Below are 27426 nucleotides of genomic sequence, written 5' to 3' on the forward strand. Positions count from 1 at the left end.
TACACCGTAATGATCCACGAATTCATGACGTCGACCATATAACTTTTGAAGTGATGACATCAATCTTGTAGCAACATTAATCTGCTCCAGAAGCCTATTTGTTAGAATTCTAGCGCGATACAAAAAGTTTGCGTAATCTCGGCAAGCTCTTCATAACGTATGAGTGATATGAACACTCCATATGCAGGTGTTGAAGGGATGAAAGGAAAGTTGACAATTTGAATAAAAAGTCATCATGTTTGTCGTTAAGTTTGGTCGATAATTTTCCTTTACCATCGATTTTTATGTGCAGGTCAAGATATGAGGTTGACTTCACAGTGTCTGTAGTATCCTTTACAAGAATTGAGAAATTTGCAGTTTGGACCTTGTCTTACCCAAGGTGAGCCCCACATCCGGCTATAAATGACAACAACAAAAAAAAAAAAAAACGCCAAAAATGACCATTTTTAGGCAACGGCCCCTTTTCCCCGCGTATGAACACTCACCCTTGTGATACCTCTGATGATATATAAATACCTGTTACACGAAATCTGTTCTAAGTACGAGTTTATAGCCATGAATATTCTAAAGCAAAACAGTGTTGAATTTCTTCTGGGAAACATAAAAAACACTGTTTGATCAGTTTGTACATGAAAGATATCATTCTAAATGGGTTGTGTTCATTTAAAAATTGTCATCATTGTTTTACACGTCACCTAGCAATTTTTACGTTACTGAAAGCTGCACTAGATGTAAAAGTATTGGATGACATCTTGTTAACTGATATCTTGGCTTTATTATGTTTGTCTAGTTATTATGATAATAAGTTTCACACTTGTTTGAAATAAGAGGGATGTAATGCATGAAGGAAATATACAAATATGCACATAAATGGATTTTTGACAAAACAATAATAAATAATAAAAAAAAATAAAGGCTATTCAATTAACTGGATAACGCAATTATTTCGTTATTTATAGACAATAACTAAAATAGAGGCCGCTATTTAGATTTTAATTTTGTCGTTCGTTTGACAAAAGGGTCATTTTATCAATAGATGGTTTTTTTTTATTTTGAATCTATAGGTCTCAGTATCGTATTAATTTTCCCATAGACCTCTATAGTGAAGTGCATATTTTTAGGATTTTTTAAAAAATATGTAAATTGATTCAATAAAACTTTCACTTATGTAGCATTTCTAAGGACATGTGAAAAAATAATTTCCCGCAAAGAAAATAGGGTGAGTCCACGAAGATTGGACAGAAAAGTAGTCTTGAACTATAAATAGCCATTTTCCCTACTTTCACTTTCGTTTTGCACTCACCAAACCAACCTTTTCAGTGGAACATTTTTATGATATTATGTTAGATTTTCTTTTAAAAAAGTTCTTCATCTTACAGTGTGATGTTTGCTCTATTTTTTAAGTCATTGTTCATGTCTTTTGACAAAACATTAGTTTGTAGAGAGGCAAAAAGAAAATGCACTATATTTTTATGGCATCCATGTTTTGACGTACACCCGCTCAGGGATATGCAATACGATACTGGTACCTATAAGCTACACATGTACAAGACAATCACGTTACAATCCTTGACCTAAGAAGAACAACGACTGTTAAAAGGAGATGTCATACATCATAAATTGCAAATCCATGTTTTCATAGCAAATGTTTTCAATGTAAATTAATGACAGTTTGCTTATCTCATAAATTATAATTGAATAGCATCTAACCACGCTTTCCTGTTATTCCAAGGGAGATAATTCCGATCAATGTTAAGATGTTAACACAAAACAATTTGTATTGCATTATAATGGTTTTATATTAACATGTAATAGTTCTAAGATTTAAAAATGAATAAATTCTCTTACAAAAAGGTTTGCAAATTTTCGAACAGAATTTTCCATCCAATCGGAAAAACTCAGAAATAAAAAAAATATATACATACAAAATGTAAATACATATAAACAAGAAAAAAGATTCTTGTACAACAGGAAATTCTTACTAACCGTGATTTATCATTATAATTGTGCGTACCTTACCAATATTTGGATATTTATTTTGAAAGCAAAATTTATACTTTGTCAAATCATATTGTAATATACATGAGGTCTCCTACTTACGGTAAACGTGATAATTATATTCTTAAATTTTGGAATGATTCAAGATCATTCAACATGCTTTAAGCACATGTTCAAAAGCACCATTTGTGGTGTAACTCTTTTTAATAGGATTCTGAGTTAACAAGAGTCATATTGAAAGCGAAAAACATTGCTTCTGAAGAGTACTGACAAGTTTGATTAATTATCCAAACGTCATATAAGATAATAGTATAAAACTAACTAAACAGCATGACACCGTTTTCAATATTTATTAATAACGGCATTTACGTTTACTTTCACTTCCGGGTTTTGGATGATGAAATTTCATAAGTTTTCATAGGTTTTAGTCATATGTTGATCTTGATATTGTTTAATGTAAATGGCACCTAGAAAGATAGCAGTTTCAATATTTATTCCGATATTTCAAACCTTTTGAAGTTACGGCTATGGACTTTTTGTAGTGAGTTTCTCACTACGACATAGCTACATCGTCAATGGAAACACTAGCCGATTAATTTGAGTTTTATAGTAAAACAAAAAGTTCATGGAAGAGAACAACAGGGATCTTTACGTTTGCTTACGAGTAATCATTATCATGAGCCGTGTATGAATAATTTTGAAGGTATAAACACGGAGCAAGTTTGCCGAGCATGACAGATGTAGGATAACCACTAGAAGAATCAAAACCTGACTTTGAATTGAGTGAATACAAGCGGTATTTATGGCAGATAAGAAATAAGAACGGACATTATGATACATGGTTAATATTATGTAGGATCGTTTGATGTGGAAAAGGAATGAACACTTAACTTTAGTTGGTGTATACAAGTGCTGAAAGCCATAAGAAACTGCTATCACTTAGGGTTAATGTATCATTCTGGTATATATCACGCTGAATAGAAAACACATTTATTGTAGTAATTTTGTCGTTCATTTTAAGTTGGTTTGTTCTAGATGTAAATGTCTACAGTATACACAGGAACGTATTATTTAAAACCGAGGGCCAATTTATCCAACGGACCCCGTTTAAAAATATATCCATATCACGTTTGACGTTAGTATTTAAGTTTTTGTGTGGTAATTCTTTGGAAGATTATCACTTTTAGCTAGAAGTAAATATCGACATTATTGATATCTGAACCAAAATACAAATGTCGGAATTTTATACCTTTGTGTAGGTTAATCAGTTGATTAAGGTTTAATTTATTTTGTCAAATATCACATTCAATTCATGTACGAAAATGTTTTTTTTTTTCAATCACACTCATCCATATTTGTGCTAGTCTAAGACACTGAACCTGACTTTTATTGTGCTAACTCACAGAAGTAGCATTATTTATATAGGCTTGCCACATTTATAGGCATGTCACACGCATGACCTCCCAAACACGAGGCGAGCAGGCTACACAAAGTTCATCGAGGTGGTCCTTGGAAAGATATATGATAATAAATGAATCAAACCTTTTCACTATATGCATTTTCTAACAGTTAGATAAAGCATGTTAATAAGACCTAATTCATTTACAAAATCTGTACACTTCATTATTCAAATCATCTCTTACATTGTAAACATGCTTTATTGTATATCCTGATTAACTGCCATGAAGGTTAAACTAACAGAATGTCAATGCAAGGATTGCTTCATTATTTTTTTTTTAATTTCCGACAAATGCTATCTTCCATTAGCACAATGTACTTATTACAGCAACATTAATTTTGCATCTTGTATTTGTTTTATAAACTATTATGATAAACAATACGTTTAACTTAAAATTCAGCTTTAAACTAAAATACGAAAATATTCAATCACGTTACATAATTTATTAATCTTTCATTTCGAAGATGTATTGTATAAATTATAATTAAGGCTTGTTTGCAATTGTTATCCAAATAATGGAAAAAAACAACATAACCAAACTCCATTTAAATAATATTATATTTCGACTCAGTTGAATTGCTGATTGGGGACCAATCGACGTGAATTGTGTCACAATACAAAGACAGGTAATAAACTACAGAAAGTAACCAACCAATCAGTATGCCTCTTATATAACAAATCTCTTTTTGATATAACTATTTCAAAATTCACGTTGCCAGAAAGGATGGCATTGTTACTCATCTCAATTAAATTTCAGACATAGTAATACGACAAAGTGCTCCGCTTTTTTGCGGGGAAAACTTCATGTCGCAATAAACTTTTAAAAGGGTTTTATGCGTTTATAGAAGTTTCCGGTCCAGACATTCATATAACATGTTAGCTGACCCACGAAAACGTTTTTTTTCTTACATATCTTGTGTTAGAATGTTGAATAGATCTGTGGCAACATTCAGTCAGCACCTGCGTTTTGAGTTCTTATCATATTACTCTTACGTTGCGCCAGAGCTTGCCAAAGGTACACATTGACCTTTTGAGTGATACTAGACGCCTTAATATTCGGCTCCATGAACATGGCCATTTTGCCACAAGTTCAAAGTCATCCCTATTAACGTTTTATAGTCATCATTATGAATTCCTTGATCATTATGATGTATCCACCTGCATCATGAAAACTAATGAACCCGAATCTTTATCCCCTTGTTTAATCTAAATCCAAATTTCATAGTTTTTCTTTCCTCTTTCTTCCACCTCGAACATTACATTCTATGAGCAACTCGGCGACTGTTTTCCTGAAAACGAGAACGCTTGCCCTTCCGGTGCGCTTTTTCAATGTTCCAAATTTTTTTTGTAAAGTCTGGGTTGCTCATGTACGATTGTTGCTGTGTACGTGCTATTTTGGTTACTTAATATATTTGTGTTGATATTCCAAGTATTTTTCCTTTGAATGTAGTTTTTCGATTACGGCGTAAATCTGGGTTCCTAATCACTATGGACAAAATATATTTACGAGCAGTTTTTACATGTTAAGGTCAAAGTGACGTTTTAAAATTTTGTGTCAATACAATTTTCATTCATTTCTTACAAGATAATATTTTGTCAAAAGCTATCTTGATGCAAAAGCTTTTTTTCAAATGGCAATATTTATGCTGTCATAGCATCTGAATAATTCCTCCAGCAAAGAAAAATGTTACAAAATCATGTTTTGCCAATTTGGAAGAATTTACATATTTTGGCTCACTTTTGTACTGAGACTTTTATGTTACGAGCAACGATCAACTGCAAAATAAGTTTTGTTTAAAAGGTAAGCACACATTATACTTACTGTTATGCAATATCCATATTGATGTGCCTAACTTTATTTTCAGAGTAGACATTTACATGAACCAAACATTTTCCTTTGAAACTGATCCCCTTTTTTCCGAGCAATGAAATGTAGTTTTATGTTTTACATGCGATAACAAGCATACAGATCTTTACTTCAAATTTGTATTTTTGCAAATTAGCCATGAATTATACATGGTGTAGCTTTGTCCATTTACGGATTACATTTTTCGTGTTTCTCGCAGATGTTGTGTACCTTTATACTGCCTGTTCTTTTTTATTGACTTTTCACGTCCTATGATTTCCGAAATATGTAATAATGACAAACAATGATTCATTTTAAAACTGTTTGATATCATTAACTACAAGTTCATGATAGGGTGTAAAAACTAATTCTGTATTGTACAATAAAATATCCCTCACGTACCCATTTGAATACAACTAACTCTTTAGATTTGTGCGTTGACCAAAGGAATTTCAGATAACCAAACAGATATAAAATTGATAAATATCTTTACATCAAAGGTATACAACTTGTCCTTTTTAATATTGCTATTACACAGCATTTACCCCGCCTCCACTGTGAAAGCGAATAGCTTCTCGTAACCATCAGATAACATTGCATATATTAATTGTATTCACGGGCTATATATTGATAAACACAATGAACTAGACTGGGACAATGTTGTACTCGTAATTAAGACAAAAGTTGATCAATAATTATAGAAGCGATAGAATTCCCTCTCCTTGAACAAGTTGCTGGTGATGGATACAGCTGTATAAAGTATCGATACGCTTTTCGTTTCAGTTAAAGGTTGCGATTGTGAACCACCGGGATTAGTATTGGATAATGGCTTACGAGGTAGGGAGTAATTAAAATTTTCATTTAATAAATTGAGTTCTTTTAATGAAATTTGTTGTGAAATGCTTGAACATATGTAACTTTATTTCATTTAACACGCACATTTTTTAATTGTATTTAAATAGTAACTACGAATGTTTAACAGGATGATTATAAAAACCTCATTTTATTTTTGTTTTATTTCTACTAAAGGAACAGAAAATAAAATTGACTGCGGGACGATTTAAAGGCGAAATATACAAGTACGATACAGCTAACATGCATTTTATATTATATATCAGTAAAAATCATTATTAAACCATAATGTTTAGAACTGTTTTGAGATTATGAAAAACTTAAAATGGTTTATCATGAAGTCATTCATATCGGAAAAAAATAGTTTAGTAAAATCATTTTAAATCATAAACGTTGTACGCCATGCTATTTTCAGCACCAGTGTATATGTTTTGTACTTTATATTAAACCAATCTGATTTGAAAACTATAAACTCAAACAAGGGATGATTTGATTTGGATAAGATATGTTCAAACAAAATCCTGGAAGTACAAAAGTCCTTCTTTTGAAAAAAAAAAAGATTTAAAATTTTAAAGCAATCGGTGTGTTTCTCGTCGTGGTAAGTTTCATATTGGTTTCTGGGTAAGCATAAAAGTGCTAACCAATATGATGGACTTTGTTTCTGTGTTTAACGTCTTATTCCTGTCAAAGTATATGAATATATTTAATCAGTACTTACCTGACGAACAATTTAATTTTACTTTTTATTCTATAAAAATTACGAAAAAAAGGCGACGGTTGAAAATTCCCTATTACAGATTAAATGGCCAGCCGGTAGTTAAAATGGCAGAAATACTTCATAATACGCTCAGAATAGATATAAAATGTGTTATACATCAGAGTAAACTTTGAAAGGTATTCGCATGTTTTGAAAATATTTTCACAGGCAAAAGCTTGTGTATAAGGAAGAAACGAAACTAGATTTATACCTATGTCATTTTAACCAGTCAGATACCAGTCATCCACTTCAATTCACCTATGTTTAGTTCATTGTGGTAAATGGCATATCATATACATCAAATTTCGTTCTACGTTTTTATGGTACGTTTTGGACAAAAATAATTCCTGCTTGAGTTCATCCTGTCAAAGGCCCTGAACATGTATATCATGCGTTTATCATCAGTGAACACGCATTATGAAACTGCTGAATGTAGGAACTACTTCAGACCTACAACAGCTTGGTCATGCACTTAAAAAAATAAAATTCCATCATCAGAAAAAAAATAATGCATCATTTTCACACTTACATCTACATGCAATTTTATATCTAAACCATAACATCAAACGGTTTTTTTATTTTGTTATGGAGTTATTTGTTAACCTATTGATCTTGTTAATGTTGTACATTAGATTTTATTACTATTTAACATGCATTATTTTCTGATATGATTCAGTCACAGTAAGTCACATATGTATGAATAAAAATCATTCAGAAGTGAATAAATACAAAATTCAAAAATATGGATATGTATCAATAGCAGAAAAAAGTTATGTATAAATAAAAAGCAATGTTGAAGTGCAACGAGGAGTATTCGTGAAAAAAAATCGAAAAGACATTTAGTTTTCTAAAGTTGCACCTACATAAAAGTACCAAATACCGTGTCAGTGTCATAATTTAAATCCCGCGACAAGGTTTACTATTATGTGGTCATTATACGTGCGTCAAAGTGTAGAATTCACATGTTTATGGTTTGATATACAATGTATTACACATGTATGTAAATACAGCTACTTTTTAAAGCCACCAAGTTAAAAAATTCAAACAAATGCGGTTTGATACATAAATTCGTACAATTATACTTTGTTGTAGAATTTGAAAATTCCCTTAATGTCATTAAAGAGATGTTTCCCTCCAAAGTTAACTTAGGATGTTTATTTTCGGATGAAACGATATGTGTGTTCCATAGATGGCCTAGTAGCAACTTACCCGATTTTAAAGAAAAGGGCAGACCTTTTAATAGCGAGACAATGCTTTCATCACACATGGTAGAACTTCGCTTCAGTGCGTTTGGTGACGAAATGTTGTACTTATTTTTGAAGCTCAATCTTCCCATGTAATTATTAATAATGCTGTTGATGAAAAGTTACTCCTTTAAAAAGGGTAGAGGCATACCGAAATTAACACAATTTTTGTTAAGTTACTTTCGTAATTATAAACAAAAGATTAGTTTGGTCTATATTTCTGTTATATTTTTTGTTCTAGAACAAGTCTTTAATACGCCACTTTACTTGCTTGATCGTACTCAGATTGGAGGTCATTTTTAAGATTATCTCCACGTTATACGTGTCTCTCTTGACAATCATAGTAATTGCTATGACTATAATCGCATTGTATCCCGGGAAATAACCAATATATATATATTACTTGATATCGAAATTCATTTGATGCATTATCTCTCCATATACTTTAAAATTAGCATGCATTACACAGGTGGGTCATTTTGTTTCTTAAATGACGTTCGATATGTGGATAAATAATTGAAGAAGTAAAATTGCAAATACATGTACGTCATTGCACTTTCAACAATACTACACTCAAAGTAAAGTAAAGTTAATGCAAAGGAAAGAAGACAAAGTCGCTTCAAAATATATTGATTATAAACAAAAACAAAAATACTTGAACAAAAGCGGAATTTGTGTTCCTTCAAATTCCGAACTAGTTGCAAAAGGAGGAAATGCTGATCATTTCAGAGCACCTCTGAATTTGCCTCCTGTCGAAGTAGGGTTCGTTTTTAAATACTGTACATTGTGTTCGCTGTAAATGTTGATGTTGCTAAGGGATTTCTTTACTTTACACCTCAGTCAATCTTCTTTATACCATTTCATTCATGCATATTTATTTATGAACTCCTGTTCTTTGATGATTCTATTGCTCGCCTCGAGCCAAATATGAACGCTGTTTCACATTTGAATGTCAAGAGATATATTTACAAGGTTTGCCCTTCTGAACTCAAAATCTACCAACAAGTAACTAACGAATCATTACTCCATGTGATTTATTGCAAAGAAGATATTTTGTTTTGGTTTATATAAATAAGAAAGGTTGGGCCTATCAAATCCATTCGCATATTGACAACTTTATGACGTTTTTCATGTACATTGTAATTACCAAGCAGATACTATTTCGCTCGGGCAATGTCCACGAGAGACTAAAATATATTGATATGATGAAACAACCTTCACAAAAGGCATTTGTTGTTTATAAACTTATATATATTCACAGTGTTTCTTCAACGCGTTAAAACAAGATAGCTGTATACAGTTATATCATATGACTTAACAGGAGAACATTGCAATGTCACTTAAAAGATATCTATATATTAAGATCCTTCTTGGGAACTTGTCGATTATTATAAAATCACAAAGATTGAATCGTAGAAAGTAAAATCCTTTGCCAAATTTAAAACACAGCAATCTGATATAACATATGTCGTGCGTTTACAATTGTCTTCCCAGAGTATAGTGTAGTTATTTTTTAGTGAACTAACGTTTGTATATCTACAATAATGACCATTGTATTGAAAGTCAAACATCGAATCTTATGCATAATATATAATTATATACTGTAAGCCGGGAAATTTTGGCGCCGTCTTTTTTTGTGATTTCTGCTAAATATCTGCGTTTGCTTTTTTTTACAGTTTTAAATTTGCGATTGTGTTGTAATGCTCTTCGAAGAAAATAATCGCGATTGTTAAATTTTCGCGTTACGAATCTTGTCGCGCAAATAGCGAAAATAAAACTGCCTCGAAAATTTCACGGTTTACAATTGTCATCACATGTAACAATATAACGCAAAAGATACATGTTACTAGAAGAGTACCATACAGAAATATTACCTATTTGACTTGACCTTCAACGAGTAGCAAGGCAGAAATAGTAACTGATTCCCATATCGGGGCAGCCAAGTACACCAACTATGTTAGTGCCTTCTTTGCGTTTAATTTTATAGCTAAAATTTTTATTTTTTTCTCGTCCGGCAAATGTGCTTGAGTTGCGTAACTAATAAACACATCAATTTCTACAGATGCATACATAAAATGTGTAGTTAAAAACAATTTTTTTACGAGTCTGAATTGTTTGTTAATTTTAGGTATTTTAGTAAATGTCTGTGTATCAATATCTGTTCAATGGACTGTTTTCATTTGTATTCAGTTCATCTTTATGCTTTACGTTCCAATATGTACCGAACGTTTAGTGGAGCTTGTTTTTCTGTATGTCCATTTGTTTGTTCTTATGCGTTTGCTCTTTGTATGTTTCCGGTATTGTTTTGTCAAAATATCCTTTCCACTTTCATTTTATAATTTGTCCACTCGCAATGGGATATGCAGGTGACTTATATCAATTCTGGGTGTAATATTATTATTAGAGATAATTCAATATAACTATATTATTGTGTTTAATAATTTAGTGAATACAAATAGGTTGCTGAAGTTCTAAGCAATGTTTTGTGGTTTGGAATTGGCGATGTTATGACAAGTGAAATGATTCAAAAGAAATTGCGAAACAACTTCTTACTCCGTGTCAAATATACAACCTTTGCGTACCCTTATAAACATGGATTAATTTAATAAATGTCATTGACATTGTATTGTCGTATCGCAGTTCTATATTAGAGGCAGTAAATCAAAGTCTTTGTCTCCGATCCTCTACAGAAAGACAGTACTTCAATTTATTATCTTCTGCATGTAACTGTATTTATTCATATGGCTTGTTCACTGATACAAATAATTGATGCTTTCTTCCATGTATTTATTCAGATTGTGATATAATTGTTAAGGGACGGTATAATCTTTATAATGTTCTATGCCATTATGGAAAAGGCTGTAATGGTAGACATATTTGTAATAAACTACTCATGTCGTAAGACTTATAATGTTGTAAAATGTATTTGGTGCTTCGTATTGACTCGATGTTTTTTCTTTGATCAGATTTGATATATAAAGATCAAAAGTTTGTTTACGCCTTTAAAGCTGAATTGAACTATAAGAGGTTATTACGAACGATATATATATGTATTTCAACTTAAAGCAAAATAAATTCCAATTTGATTTATTTATTATAACATAAGGAATTGCGTACTTTAAACATTAAAAATGTTTAGATACTTTCCATACTAGCTATTACTGTGACTTGTATGTTTGTTTCGGCTTGGATATCAATCTGACTAATTTGAAGGCAGGTCAAAAGGTCAATGACAACGATAACAAAATAGAAACAATTGATTTGACTGCATAGGTATCAATGATTTTTTTTTCGCACAGAAAATATATTTATCTAACGTAAATACCTATAGGGAATAACAATATCTCATCAAAATAATTGATAACTGGCGGAAAGACAAAGAAGATTTATGAGTATAACTTCGCCAAATTATCATTGACGAAGGACATGCTTCTTCCTGATATCATAACAGCACAATTCAGTAATAAGGTTTAAGTGAAACAATCTTCTCAGAGCTCCAATATTAGTAACCGCTGTGTTATTTAACAAATATAGCATTCCGCTAGCTTAAATGTTCATTGAAAAGTTTGACATCCTGATTAAGAGAACTTAAAAAATAATTATAATACTACTCATTACAAATTAATGAAGTGGTAGAGGTGTTAGAACTTTGGAATCGTCAATATATCTTTGGTTTAGCAGATTTGTGGTAAATTCCACATCAGTTATGTGTACCTATATCTGGGTTTGGGAAATACAGAATCAATGATCTACATTTCTAATTTTTCATTTAAACTTCGCTTATATAATGACAATGTAATATTTTCATTATGTACGATTTCGAATTATTAAATTGGCTGCATAAACTATGTAATTTAAAGAGCAAACACAGAATGAAATACAAGTAAATGGTCAACATATATAATATCCCACACTGAGGGCATGCTCATCTTCAGTGTTAGTGCTCAGCCCGAAGTTGGTGCTCAGCTTCAGTATTGATACTCAGCCTCGATGTTGGTGCACATGCTCAATGCTGGTGCTAACCTTCAGCTTTAGTAACCGAATTAAAAGCCCTGATAGAAAGAAAAAAAAACTAGTTTTGAAACGATGTAATAAGTACAAAAATATCATTTTTTCAGCAATGGTTGTCGAAATTCTTTGCTTAATCGTTTTTTTTTTCATAATAATTTGTTTTTTGTATGTTAGTTTTCGACTATTCAGTACTATTTTACATACTATTTTTTCTTGTTTAACAATTTTATTTTTTTTTCAAATACACATATTTAACCGATCAAATTAGGTATAACTTTTTCCAAGAGTTGAAGTTTGCATTTACTCCTTATTTGAGATGTCTGTTTGCATGTTTAGTAATGGAACCTTTTGTTGAACCCATCATCAAAGTTGTTATCAGTCTTACACCAATATGGTATTATTAATGTAATATTAAATTTACACAGAATTTGCAAGTAGAATTAATACCACTGAGTAAAACCAATGAAGTTAAATAGTACTGTAATTAGACGTTGTAGCTATTTAATTCCAATTTGACCTTTCCTTGTTTTGTTTTACAGAATATGGACGACTATGATGCTGATGTAGTACCCGGATGTCAATAAACAACAACTCACTGTCGTCTCTTGATCAAGGTACCAATTTAGCCAAACCGAATTATTGGCAATTCCTGAGATGGCGTTGCGTTGGTGTGTAAATCATGGAATCTGAATGACAAATATTCCTTATATAACCAACAACAGTGACACATTTTGCAACAAGTATCAGAATGACAAATATTGTTAATATTTCTGAAGGAATGTATGAAATTGAAAACTTGACAAACCGATTGAGCACTTACGCTCCTTCTCCTGAAAGTACTTTAGACTGGAACACAACGGAAGTAACAATACAAACATATGTGTATGTCCCTCGTTACGACATTGGGTCTATGATTGTTATCATTATAGTTCTTGGATGTATAGTACTATCCACTATACTGGGAAACGTTTTTGTGATTGCAGCCATAGTTTTGGAGAAAAGTTTACAAGGCGTTTCAAACTATTTGATATTATCACTTGCGGTGACTGACTTGATGGTCGCTGTCTTAGTTATGCCTATTAGCGTTGTAAACCAAGTCAGTGTATTCTGGTACCTCGGAGCCGAACTCTGTGATATGTGGATCTCATTTGATGTGCTTTGTTGTACAGCATCCATTTTGCATCTTGTTGCAATATCTCTAGATCGTTATTGGGCTGTATCAAACATTGACTATATACGAAGACGTTGTGCAAGACAAATCATAATCATGATTGTGATTGTTTGGATTGTATCTGTTTTGATTTCAATAACTCCATTATTTGGATGGAAAGAAAAGGAAAACAATCCAGAATCAATAGGATATTGTATAATAAGTCAAGATCGCGTTTATACTGTATTTTCTACAGTTGGGGCGTTTTATTTTCCAATGGCACTTATGTTGATATTAAATTACAAAATTTACACAGCAGCGCGCTCTCGAATTAGAAAGAAACATTTTAGTAGTAATAATGCAAGAGCACTTCCATGTCAGACAATTACAAACGCAGACGTAACTACCCATCATCACTCCTCTGGAAGTGACGTAAGCCAAGATGGATTCACTGTATACAACGGGTCATGTGCGAACGGTCCAGAGTTTGAACATAATGACGATGCTGTTCCCGAGGACTACCAATTAAACAATGGGACAACAGTGAGTGATTCTCAGTTGAAATATTTGTCAGTGCCGTCAAATGTTTATTCGTTTAACAAACAATTAAATCCAAAGACGTCGTCAGAAAACAATAACTGTAAACTTTTAAAATCAAAAGAGAACAAAGAAAAAATGAGGAAAGCAAAATTAGAAATGAAACGAGAGCGAAAAGCTGCTCGTGTTCTTGGAATTATAACAGGAGCGTTTGTCGCATGTTGGCTTCCATTTTTTATTCTGGCGTTTACCTCACCATTCTGTGGTAGAAACTGTAATATTCCAGATGCAGTGTGGAGTTTGTTTTTATGGCTTGGTTATTTCAATTCATTGTTAAACCCAATAATATACACAATATTTAACCCATCATTCCGAAATGCATTTAATAAATTATTTTTCAAAAGAAGACGACGGTTACGTTAACGTTACCATGTATTTATGTAATGCCTTATTTTACATTTGTTTAATGTATATACTATATTAAACACTCGATATATGTTTGATGGGAAGTTTGAATAATAATTTTAAAATTATTTTTCAATACTTTGATTTTCCGGTTTGGTATGCATTTATGTATACAAATTAAATAGTATATCGTGGTATCACGTCTATTTCGGGCTAATGATTTTACTGCTTTAACGATATTCGTTAAAACAATGAAGAGATTCGCTTCTTTAATAACAAAAATCTTCGAATGATTCACTTTACTCATACGAACTTCACCAAATTATCATTGATTCGGCTGAGCACACACCATTCTTACTTTTGGCAAATATGGTTCAGTATAAACAAAAGTGAATCATTTGAAAAGTGATTTACATTATTATCTGTGAGTTATTATTATTAATGAGTAATTATTAGTGATTTTGGTTCATGTTACAATCCAGTGTTAAGAACTGTTTTACTCTAGTAAAGACAGTTTTTAGTAATCTAAAATGGCTGAGCACACAAAATATTACGAAATCTAAACGCTTTACGAGAGTAAAATAGAACTATATTTTTCTATCATGAAAAATGAAAAATCAAATATTAAATTTCGCAAGAAATCAAAATCATTTTGTTAGCAAATTTATATCACTGTGTATAACGCAGATATTACAATGTGTTAAAATGCACTCAAAGTGAATAAAATACTTAACAATGTATTTGTTTGTCATTATTGGGTTATAGAAAGCTTCCGATCCAAACGACTTTTGATATTTGCGTTCATACCGGGTTGTCTCGTTTTCTTATGTTTGATCATTGGGGAAAGTCAAGTCTGACTGTTCTGTCACGTTACATCATTATACTTCCAAATTCATGAATATCATAAACTGTTTATTCCATTAAAAAATGATATTCTGATGCATGCAGAAGTGTACATTTTAAAATAACGTTATCATTGATGGCAGCAGTGTTCTTTCTACATAAAAGACGAGAAAATAATAAAATGAAAATAAAACACAAATACAAACTGCAAAATTACTACCAAAAACCCATCCAAAAACTTTTAAAGCCAAACTAAAATTAAAGCTTTCATTAAAATTTTACGGCGATATTTTCCGTAATTCTTTGTGGATACGGTTTTGCAAATAAAATATTATTCACTTTCTTAATTACTAGTGTCGTCATAAAGTTTTTAATTGCATTTTAACACTCAAATAACATGTGATAAATTATTGTATAAAAAATAACAGTTCACACATAAGAAAATACAGAAGGACCATGACAACAACTGAGGAATTACTATCAGGAAAATAAAAAAAGAAAAAAGAAATATTTCACTAGGTAAAACAGAATCTATTCTACCACTTCTGCTTTCATTTTTCGGAATATAGCATTTTAGTTGTCATTGAACGTTCCTTTTATATATAATATGGATTATACCTTTTTTCGGGGACTTTTGGAATAAGTATCAAGATCGAAACAGTAGTTAAATGTCGCTCTCTTTGTTGCTGATGTCGTCTGTATTTCAGCAGTAATCTATTAACGACACCCACTAGATAAATACAATCTGTATTTAAATATGATATTCTAAACGGAAAAAATATTTCCTGTAGCATTGTAGGTGCTCACAGCTGTGTTTTGGAAACTAATTTCTCAGGCAATAAATTTCTGTTTCCTTTGGCCACGTGAACTGAATGACTGCTGGGATTTGAGTGTTTGTATCACCGGTAAAGACAAATGTGTCAATACCCGTAACTAGCAAAAATGACAACAAATGAATATACGTTGACAAATTAGGATTTACTTTGACTTTGAGACGTCAGATCGCATTTCAAGCCTTGAACTGTCTTCAATAAAAATATATGCAAAGAGCGTAACATATAGAAATCACAACCATAATAACAGTTATTATACCCGACCGCATGAATTGGCGAGGTATGCCTAAAAGTTGCTTGTACGTCCGTCCGTCTGTCAGCTCCCCACGATTCCTAGGTGATAACGGATTAATGCACTTTCTTACAACTTGTCATATTCTTAGTACTAGAAAGAAAACTGCTTCAGTTTATTTTTCAGCGAAATCCAAATTGAAGGTTTCGAGACAAGCCATTTTGAATATTTTGCCATCCCCTTTCTTATCATTACGTGGCGGTGTATCACTTAATGTTGCTTTATGCCCTTTTAATCACGAAAATATTATCCGCTGAAAAACACATAAGCTAAGAAAAACGCCTTAATTTATGTCTTTCCTAATACTAGTCAAACAAACTTTTGCAAGAAAGCTATTCGAAATGCATTGTTATTCATGATAACACGTTACAAATTTAAAGTTTAATATATGAAACATTGTGTCGATTTTTCGAAGTCTGAAAAGTGTGACGTTGCTTGAAAACTGCTGTTATATAGTTTGCTCTACTGCGGGGTTGAATTTCCTAACATGTATTCTGTAGTCTATATAGTATTTATAGTTTCACACAATCGAAAAAAAAAAGTTTTATATAATAAATCAATTAGTAGGGTAAGAAAACATCAGACATGATTAAAAAATTCACCTCCATCATGACAAAAGGTAGACACGTTGTACCACAGGTTGGGTACAAACAAGTACTACCTTAATTTATGATATTGATTTTGTAAATCAGATTTCTCCAGAAATCAGTTAAAAAAGTAGTTGAGAAAAAAGTACTGAGAAATAAAATTTATGAGGCATACACTTTTCTTCTACTTTTGCCTTTTAATGCGAGTGTAACTTTACTGAAGAGCAATGGTGCAATTTTATGATACAAATTGTAATTACTTTTTCCACTTGTGACGCTAATCGGCTCTAAGAGAGTTTATTACGCATTAATGGCACGATTTCTTCAAAGAAGCAAATGTTACGTTCTTGGAGATGGTACATGGAACGAGAAATGCACTGGAATAGCATGATCTAGAGATTGGATACCGCAGTGAAAATGATAAAAACCGAAATGTCAGAGAAGCCGTTGGTTGCTTAAATGAGGAGGGATAAATAAAGAATTAAATAATGATTTAGAACATTAACTTCAATGTACTCAATTTCGGAACAATACTCTAAATAATGAAAAGTGTTTCTCGACTATTACAACTTTCTTACTACAATGGGTCGGGGCCTTTTGCAGTTGTCACCAGAATATTGCTGTTTGTTCATAAGTATGGTTTAAAGCATTAAGTTTTAGTTACTGTAAGAATCAGGCAGTCGTTAAAGCATGGTATGAAAAACCTACCGTTTTGAAAATGTAATTTGTCTATTTATAAAAGTAAATTTGTATCAAGGTAAAAAAGTTTTTTTTCATATCATTTTGGTAAATTAAGTTATAATTTAACTGCAATGCATATAACATGAATATTTCAAGGGCAGGAAACTCTTTCAAAAATCTATTTTTTTTAACATTCTATCAAAACAAAATTGAACAAATATAGTAATATAGGGATCAAATAGTAATATGTCTAAATAGAGAAATAGATTTGCTTTCATTTGTTGTTCAGAGACAGCAACAGTAAACATTGCTTTTATACAGTTGTTGCTCTTTTTCGATTATATCTATGTGGATAGTACTTGAAGGTGGCACTTTGAAAGAGTAATATCATTCTTCATTTAACTGATTTAATCGGGAGGAGATACAGATGAAACATACAGATCTGTATGCATAAATGACTATAATTACACAATTATATGGCGTTCATTTAAATAAAAAAGCAATACTTATTCTGTGGGTTTTCTTCACCACGAATCGTCTGTACATCTGTACCATTGTCAGTGCCTGTACTTTACATGGATTGGTACTTGGATGCTGAAGTAGCACAAAAGCTGAAACTCGTGCAAAATGTGATTCATGGGTAAAAAGCCTACATATTTTTATTTTTGATATTTTTTTTGAATTGCCATTGTAGATAGATATTAACACTGGGATTTCATACAACCCTTGTTCTTAGGAGATAAAAATTGTATAGGATGCACTGTAGATTTCAAAATTAAGGGAGATGACTCTGTAAATGACACTCAAATACAACAGAATCTATTGGATTTTCAATGTTGATTATCTTCTCAGAGCAGACAGATTGGAATGAATAATCACAAGTTTCATAATATAGATCCATAAAGCAACTTAACTGTCCTCTTTCGACTACCCTGACTTGACTTTTTATGAGCAACTCGGCGGTTTTTTTCTAGAAACGGAGAGGACGCTTACTCGATCGGTGCACCTGGTCCATGCGCCCAGTGGAGTCCGAGTTGTTCATTTGCTTTTGATACTTTGTATGTATTATTTTCGTTACTTTATGTTCTTTGTAGTGTATGTCTGTTTTCCGTGTCTGGTCTTTGTCCCTGGATTACTTTATTTTGATTACAGCTAAATCCTTGGTTCCTTGATTACACTTACAAAAATATGTAGCCTTTTTGGGGTGTATCGCATTTTTCAGATTTTGCATGATTCTTACAGTCTTACAAAGACTACTACTTAATAACAATATTAGAATAGACGATAAAGAAACAAGGGGAATGGTAAATTAATGCTAAAAACTTATGAGCATCTGGAACTTGTACACCATAGGCGAATCAAAAGCAATCATTAATTGATTGACAAAGTATTTAAAAAAATAGAACTGTGTTACAATATTTTACATGCCTTCAGACATATGCACCATATTGTAGGAGAGTAATGGGGTACTTTAGTTTAGTTTGATGCGTCAGTACGTCTGTATCATCGTACAAACGATTACGATATTGCTTACAGCATAACTGATGCATACAGAAAAATGATCAAATATCTAAAAATTGAAGAATGGTAACAGTTATTGTTAAGAATACAAAACGCATTTCTTTAAAGCCGTTATATACGTAAATAGTACCGTTATATCAGTTACATCTTGCACAGTCGTGTAGTATCAAAAATGATATAGATTAATCAAGGGAACCAAGGCTATAGCGGTAATCAAAAGAATGCAATCCAGGGACAAAGACCAGACATGGAAAACAGACATACCCAACAAAGAACATAAAGTAACTAAAATCATACATACAAAGTAACAAAAGCAAATGAGCAACTCATACTCCACTAAAACCTGGGAGCATGGACCAGGTGCAAATACATAAATAAACATGTAAAACCACTCTTTGGAGCATAACTTATTCCGAGTTTGGAAACTGGGACATTTGTAAAATGTAAATGTACATATTTATAGAAGGTATTGTTGTTTATAAAACATGTGGAAATCAATTATCATTGTTTGGTTAGTTTTGGTTTTGTTTTATTTTAATTTAACTTAGTCTGTGTTTGTGTGTATATTTCAAACACACAGAAAATTTAATTATCTTTAATAATTTTGTTTGTTTTTGTCCGCTAGCATTGCTTTTATTGATTCATGTTGTTTATTTCTAATCAAGGAAACTACGAATTAAGTGGTAATTAAAAGAATATATTTCAAGAAAAACATATATCACTATGCCTTATTGTTTTTTAATCGTTGACGGAAATATGTAAAAGAGACAACAACCCCACCGGGATGAAAAATGACAGTTCAAGGCTTTTCATGTGTCTTCAGTGAATAATGAGGAAGCCCTCACACTACCGGACAGATTGTAGCTGACCCAAAACAACATTATTCACAAGTAAAGCGAAATATTTTTCCCAAATACTCCAGTAACACAAAATTTGAATTGAAACAAAACAATACACACAGAAGCCAGAAATTCTTGACTTTGAACAGGCAAAAAAAAACTGAGGCTGAGTTAAAGAACTCTGGCGTGACCACAACTTCTGTCCAGTGTGGAAAAAATATAATACAATTAAACGCACCTACAAATAATTTCAAAAAAGTCCGAGTCCCTTGTTTCAACTCCATACAAATGTGATACATGGTTTGGTAGCCTACATATTTTGTTTTTGATATATTTTTTAAAATACTATTCAGATTTTCATAGAACCCATGTTCATAAGAGATATATATCATATAGAATGTACTGTAGAATTCAAAATAAAGGATGACATCTCTGTAACGACACTAAGATACAATAAAACCATTGGATTTTCATTGTGAATTATCTCCTAACAAATTGGAATGAATGATTATATATTTCATCATGCAGACAAATAAAACAAATTAATAACAAAAATAAAAATGTGTAACCTTTTGGGGCATAGTACATATTACAGAAAATGCACGATTCTTACAAAGACTGATACATAAAACAGGAGTAAAATCAAATTGCTTGTTTGTTCCTTTTACAATACGTTTTAAGACATTTTCCAGCAACAGAAGTCGAATGTACGTTTCTTTAACGTGATACCAAATCAGACTTGACTAATGGTCTGATAGAATAAGCGTCAAATTAATGGTCATTTAGTCGATTTAGGACATAAAATGGGACTAATGAACTAGTGTATATAGTTAATAATACAACTAGACGAATAAAGGATTTTGGTTTGTAGCCTCATCAACACGACACGGCAGATCAAGAGCTAGAACTGTCCAAAAATCAATCAATTAGTTTTAAGTCTTTTACGATCCAAACTTACAGTGTTGGATCTTTTATTCATCTTTTATACATTGTATTTGATATGATAACTTGAACGTAATTGTAATTTTATAGGTTAGCATTGTGCATCAATGGCGTCAAGGCGTCAAAATTCGTTATATGAAAAGTTCCTAAAATACTAGAATTATAAAATATTCAAAATGTAGGAAAAAAGGAAGGATATTGCGACAAGCATCAATAAGCAGCTTTCTAAAACTAAAACAAAAGACATATGTTTAAAACATGCTATATATATTTACATGAGTATACTGTTCGGTAATTGTATTTCAGCTATTCCCAGGAGATGAACCTGAAATGGATGATAAAATGAACATAAAATGATAATGAAATGACAAATGGGATATGACAGAAGGATAAATAGGGCGGACGGGTTTCTATTGCCACTGTAAATAGGGAGAGGTATGTAGGATGGTTCTTTAATGTGCAAGGAACGTTGCATCTTTCCCAACACATTGCACTAATATTATTTGCGGTCAGGTTTTCTGTATAATGGCATGACGACCCCAGCATGTAGCATGACAGTGGTACCCCATTCCACCACCTGGGGCACACAACCCAGTTACTCTGTGGGCAGAGCGCCCTGGCCCCCATCCAGGGTCCTGAGCACTATTTAGTCTCCTTTTGAGACAAGCTTAGCGTTGCTCCGGGCTTCTTCTTTTGATGCCTGGACCCGCACGGGGCCAGGAATAAACTGAATGGGACAATGTTTTCTTATTGAACTGTTGTTTGTATCAGATATACGGCTTGATATATTGTCTTATAAAATAATTTTTGACATGTAGACTTATTATATTTAATTGCACATTTTGTTTATGCCGAACATTACTTAGAACTATATATTATTAGAGATATTTTTTTGCAAAATAATAGAAAGAAACAGGAGCACATAGTATCAAAATAGTAGAAATCTGCTATAAACGCTAAAAAGACGACAGAAAAAAACAGAAACTGGGAAAATAAGCACAAAAAAAATGCTCAGGAGAAGTAAGCAGTTATAGTTTCTCACAAGACACCTCCATTGCTTCATATTGAAGATCTTGTTAGTTAGAATATTGAGGGCTGTCCTATCGTTGGAAACTAACACGTTATATTTTTCTCTCAAATATGGTGACAAACAATTACGAATACACAAAATTCATTGGTAACTTCCTTTACCTAAAATATTTTGTAATCTACGTATTCTGTCCTTGTACAGTAAGTTTTTAAAAGATTGTTCATACTAGTACTTTTGTTAGCAAAAATCGGAACTCCTCAACTTTCTCGTTATACAAAAGAAAATAAAGAAATAACTCGAGGGTACTAGGCGGAAGACTTTGTCCGGAATTTGACCAATCTGATTTTAAAATTTAAATAGTTAAAATTACAGTTATTTTAGCCCATCGCTTCGCGTCACAATTCTTGAAAAGGATATTGTTCTTTATTTCTAGTGATATCTAGCATATTATTTTTTCGCCATCTGGTGAATAGATCTATTTTGATTGGTGTATGACTTCAATTCTCTTTTCTGCAGCCGAGTTTATGTTTTAGTGAATCGAAAATGGCCGAAAAGTTCCAATTGCTTTCATTACCTTATTTCACCATTTTCTAATCCACCATATACTATAACACGTAACTATAAACCATAAACCAAAAACCAAGTCTGAACCTCGTCGTATATTTTCATATTTACTATTTATGCTTAAAGTTTCTTTGATCATAAAACAAATCTCTTACCACAGAAATTGATATTTCCAAATGACTAGTTTGTTCTTCCTAAATGTGTACTTGCATGTGGAATCTGTAGGTTTGTTGTCATATTTTGTCATTTGATAGTCAACACTGTGTCATTCTAGACATAGTACGTACAAACTAGAATTAAACGATATTGAGAAGGAACTAATGTAGTATTTAGCATAGACATTTGGTTCGTGAACCAGAGAAGCTGGTGTGTTTGTTTTGATAGTTTAAAGAACAATTTCTTTTTACAGTATTATTTTATGGGTGGCCTTGAGCAGTCATTTTTCATCCCAGTGGGGTTACTGTCTCTTTGACATATTCACCATATAAATTCAAGTTATTTTATTTTTTTTTATTGTTTTGTAAACAAAAAAAAAATATTTCTTAAAACTGTAATGTATTTTGAATTCTTCAAGACACCTAAGTTTATTTTACAATGGTTGTCATCAGAAAAGGTTTCTTCCGATCAGTATATTACAGAACATTATTAGACAAAAATAAAAAAAATAAAAAAAAATAAAAAATAAAAATAAGTTTCATTTGCTTTTGTTACTTTGTATGTATTATTTTAGCTACTTTATTTTCTTTGTTGTGTGTCTTTTTCCATGTCTGGTCTTTGTCCCTGGATTGCATTCTTTTGATTACCGCTATAACCTTGGTTCACTTGATTACTCTCTCTAAAACAAGTAGTATGGAATAGATTCAACGGTTTTGTAAATACCTCTGATTTTAGACAAAAACCGCCGTGTAATTTATCACGTCAAGGGTAGACGGTGAAACAATAGGTTATCACAATCGGAACTCCTCAGCTTTTATCGTTACACAAAAGAAAAACCTCGGAGGCACTAGACGGAAGAATCTGTTCAAAATTCGACCGACCAGACTCTATAAATATAATGACTGAATTATTTATAATTATTTTTTGTTCTTAGCTCCTCGCTTCGCGCCAAGATTCTTGGAAGTGTTATAGCTCTCTATTTCTAGTAATATTTACATTAATGTTTAGTGCTACCTGAAGAAGAAATTATCCTGTCTGCAGTCGAGGTTATTTTTAAGTGCAGCGGAAACGACCGAGTATTTCCGATAATAGGTTCTCTTGTGCAGATAGATACACTACAAGGATCAAAGAGTTCGTGATGACAACAATTTAACCTCTTTATTACATGAACAGTTTTTTTTCTGTTTTCTGACAACTACAAAGTCATGCTAAATCTTGTCAGTGGTTCAATTTTGCTCAATACGATTACTCATTTCCGCTTGAACGGTTACGCTAAAAAATAGATCAACAGCGGTCATGCGGAAATAGCGTAGGGTTTTCACCTAAATATAGAATTCGAAAGTAGTCTCAAAGCGCATTAATTCATGTAATAAGACAATTATTGACTTTGATATTAGTCGCTTTCATGAGTTATCAACCCTAAAAAATGTTATATTTATCTCGCCTACGGCTTGGTGAATATAGCATTTTCTGGGGTTGGTAAATCAAAATAGCGACTTATATGAAAGTCGTTAATTGTATATAATATTAATCATGAAGCATTATTACACAATACTTCGAATGAAACAAGAAATATAATTTAAACTTGTATGAGCATACGGAAATATACTTTAAAAAAAAATAATGTTAATACAAATATGAAGAATGGGACATTTAACACAAGAAACACTTCAAATATATATTTATATGTTGTATTAATTATATAAAAGTATATATATATTATATTAGAAGTTATTCAAATTGGGAGCGAGCTACCGGACAATTTTGTTGACAAAATAATACATTGTTGTTTCATTGCGCTGTGTATGTAGATTGTCACTGTTTCCGGTTTTCATGGCTCAACCATGTATTTGGATATTGATATTCTTTTTTGTTTGAGGCTGCAATATATTTGCCGATACTATGTCCATTGTTTACAGTGTAAACTCCATTTATTTCACGAGAATGGGTCCATTTAAAGCATTGGGAGTGCTTATTTATGAAGGACAGACCGTAGTCTTGTCATCCAAAACCATATATGTAAAACTATAATACAAATATGACGCTTAGCTATAATTACCTTCGTAATATCACAAAATAAAAAAAAATCCAACAACTACACTTATAACCAATGTACACCATGCAAGTGGCAAATTTCATACAAATCAATCTTTTGTTTTTACATCTTTCAAAAGTGGAAGCATCGGAACAATCATCAATCGAGAACGAGGCTCATAATCCTTTTTTTACTGTAATATACTATAAACAATCCGACTAAACAAATACCGCCAGCTCAAGTAAACCGTTACAAAAATATTATAGCAGCCCGGTTTGCTCGACTATTTTCTCAAAATACTGACAAAAGGTCAATCAATCCACTGGAAGTTCATCGGAAACAAAATTAATCTGTTTGATATAGACTCTTCAATAATACATTAATCATACTACAATCAAAGATTGAATCTGACTTCGATATTTATTTCTATTTATGGTAACATCGCAAGTTTAAAATAATCAAATATACATTTTTTTTCTTGCAGAAGTGGCATGACGCGACACTTTTGACATTACGTTCGTTAGAATTGTAAATTAGATGAAATATTATAATAGGAACGTTCTATCACACGAGGTTTCAGTACTGTTTCGGTAAAGGTTTGTCAACTATGGGTCTTAGTTTTAAAATATGTAGATGAAATCTGAAATCTGAGTAACAAAACATTTTCTGAAGTCAGTTTATATACGTTTCAACTTTTTGAACATGTTTAAATCGGACTTTTGCATTAGTTTAACTGATCTCTCAGTTCAAAAGTAAAGACATGTTTCATTGTAGTTTGTTAAATAAAACGTTTTTTTTAGTTGTTGTTTTTTGTGGCGTATTTGTTTATTCGTTTTTTAGTTAGCCTTGAGCTCACATTGATCATCGCAGTGGAATTGTTGTCCATTTTACATATTCACCATATCCATTTTCCATATGTTTTTCATTCATCATTTTGTCATTAACTGCCTAAATATTTCTGAATAAATATAAAACTGTACTTTTCGATCATGAACGTACCATGAACGCCCTTAATGGTCAGTATTCACTTTCAATTAGTTAGTTGTATATAACATTAGGAAAAATGAAAATATAATAATGAAAATAAATACCACAATATCAATTCTATTGTTTGTGGCCTTTTTTATATATGCTTTTGATTATCAAAGCACACCTCAGAGATTGCTAGACCGAGAGATTCCAAAAATATATTGTGTACCGGATGTCGAGACAATATATCCTGATTCCTATTTAATTGGTTAAAACATTGACGTCACGTGTGACAAATGGTTTTTAAAGTATCGTTGCATATCACTTATTGTATCCGATAGACAATTTCCTCTGCCGTTATCGACAATGTTAAAGAGCTCTGAACTGAAGAGAAAACCATCATAGTTGGTAATGTAAATTGGGATTCGCTTTGACTTTTCTGTAAATCGCCAAAGTGTTCGTGACAGACGCTACCGGATATTAAAACATTAAATGTAGCACAATAATTCTTTATTGTTATTTTTTAACTATATTTAACTGATCATAGCCTTATATCAATACCGATGAAGGTCACTTTCATTCTGTTTTTATTTTTTTTTTTTGTTCTGAAAGTTTTTTTAAATATTCGAACTATTACATCTTTCTTATAAACTGATATTACATGTGGAAACAATAATAAAGAGTAATCATGGGAACCAATGTTATAGCGGTAATCAAAATAATGTAATCCAGGGACAAAGACCAGACATTAAAAAAAGATATATACAACAAAGAACATAAAGTAACTACAATCATACATACAAAGTAACAAAAACAAATGAGCAACTCGGACTCCACTAAAAACTGGGAGCATGGACCAGGTGCACCGGTAGGGTAAGCGTCCTCTGCTTTTCTAGAAACCCCTGCCGAGTTGCTCATAAAAAGTCAAGTCCGGGGTAGACAAACGAGGAAAGGAAAACTATGACCCGTTGAATAAATCAGTTTTCATGGTACAGATGGATACACCATAACGATCCACGAGTTCATGATGACGACCATAAAACTTCTGTAGTGATGACTTCAATCTTGTAGCAACATAACCCTATCCCAAAAGCCTATTTGTTAGAGTTCTAGCGCGATACAAAAAATCAGCATAGTGTCGGCAAGCTCTTGCATAACGTATGAGTTGTGATATGAACACTCCATACGCAGGTGATGAAAGGATGTTGCCACAGATTAAAGGAAAGTTGACAATTCTGAATGAAAAGTCTTCACCTTTGTCGTAAAGTTTAGTCAATAGTTTTCCTTTACCATCTATTTCTAAGTGTAGGTCAAGATATGAGGCTGACTCCACAGTGTCTGTAGTATCCTTTATCTCAACTTCTTTGGGGTAGATGCGATGTATCAAATCCCCGATTTATTAGGACAGTTTTAAAGATAATACGTCATCTATATAGCAGAAACTGAGATCTAGCCAAACGATATTCTTTCTTTCGGATCAGATCAGTTATAAAGTCGGCCTCATAAGAGTGAAGGAATAGGTCAGCAAGTAAAGGAGCACCATTTTTTGCTATTGGAATGCCGACCGTTTTGTTGAAAAACACGCCCACCACACTGGACAAATATGCTGTCGATTAAAATTCCAGCATTTTGTAAACATCTTTCTCTGTATGTTTGGATGATGATTTGGAATTATTTCTTACAAAGTATGAGGAATCTCTACCAAGAACTATATATTTGTATCTAGGTGTACCATCTTTTTTGGAAAAACAACGATGCATAATGTTTTAATTCGGGATTCTAACTGAGTGTGGGGATTAAAACAACATTGTTCCGAATAGCCAAAAAACAACACGCTTAAACGTTATGCAAGTGTAAGTCCTTGTAAACATAACA

The 27426-nt window shown here is 32.1% G+C and overlaps 1 pseudogene across 8 annotated transcripts in view; it reads left to right on the forward strand.

Annotated features, from left to right (window-relative positions):
• The window catches only part of LOC148603620 (5-hydroxytryptamine receptor pseudogene), a 33731-nt pseudogene extending 18744 nt beyond the window's left edge, over positions 1-14987 (forward strand). For 3 of the 8 annotated variants that reach the window (XR_015916682.1, XR_015916680.1, XR_015916681.1), the window contains exons 2-3: positions 6087-6140; positions 12707-14987. The product of XR_015916682.1 is annotated as a 5-hydroxytryptamine receptor pseudogene, transcript variant X4 (transcript). Of the gene's footprint in view, positions 1-5937; positions 6141-6343; positions 6383-12706 lie in introns of those variants that run through there. The other 5 variants (XR_015916683.1, XR_015916684.1, XR_015916685.1 and 2 more) reach the window with 3 other exon arrangements.
• Positions 14988-27426: the final 12439 nt, after the last annotated feature.

This window comes from Perna viridis, chromosome 11 (genome assembly GCF_037379345.1).
Source record: "Perna viridis isolate PV_CMFRI_1.1 ecotype Kerala chromosome 11, ASM3737934v1, whole genome shotgun sequence".
In the NCBI taxonomy this organism is placed as follows: Eukaryota; Metazoa; Mollusca; class Bivalvia; order Mytilida; family Mytilidae; genus Perna; species Perna viridis.